This window comes from Buceros rhinoceros, unplaced genomic scaffold (assembly GCF_000710305.1).
Source record: "Buceros rhinoceros silvestris isolate BGI_N320 unplaced genomic scaffold, ASM71030v1 scaffold39461, whole genome shotgun sequence".
NCBI classification, from domain to species: Eukaryota; Metazoa; Chordata; class Aves; order Bucerotiformes; family Bucerotidae; genus Buceros; species Buceros rhinoceros.
Genome location: NW_010395511.1, coordinates 1,282 through 1,751, shown reverse-complemented (window position 1 = coordinate 1,751; position 470 = coordinate 1,282). Strand labels below are relative to the sequence as shown.

General features: G+C 58.1%; 1 protein-coding gene across 1 annotated transcript in view; it reads right to left on the bottom strand.

The window, feature by feature from the left end:
- FGF17 (fibroblast growth factor 17) overlaps positions 1-470 on the bottom strand; it is a gene marked incomplete at both ends in the record, with an annotated part of 2,238 nt that overhangs the window by 1,267 nt on the left and 501 nt on the right. The window lies entirely within an intron of this gene.

The following is a 470-nucleotide window of genomic DNA, read 5'->3' as shown; positions in this document are numbered from 1 at the left end:
TTCCTCATTGTGTCCCCACACGACTGCAAAGGCAAGGAGCGACACTGAAACCGGTGACCCCGGTAGGTCGCTGCACACCCGACAGCGGGCAGGGAGGCTGGCAAGGTGCTGCATCTGCCTCATGGGCTCGGAAAAGCCTTTCCTGATGCTTTCTGTCTCCAGGGATGCCAGCCTGCCCTTTATGGGGCTGCGGTGCCCATCGGTATGGCCTCAGGGCTGGATCCCCCCCAGCAAACCCCGTGGGGAAGGGTGGTGTGGGCTCTGCCCTCCACATCTGGATACTGAAGAGGTCGATCGGGTGATTTTCCTCCAGGAGAAGTTCTGTCTCACACCGAGAGGAGATCAGAAAGCACAACCCCTAAACACAGGGCTTAGAAATGCTGTGTGGCACCAGAGGAATGTGAGGTTTTGGATATTTTGAGGTCAGGGCTGCCTGGTTGGGAGCCACACTCTCCCGGGATGTTATCTGG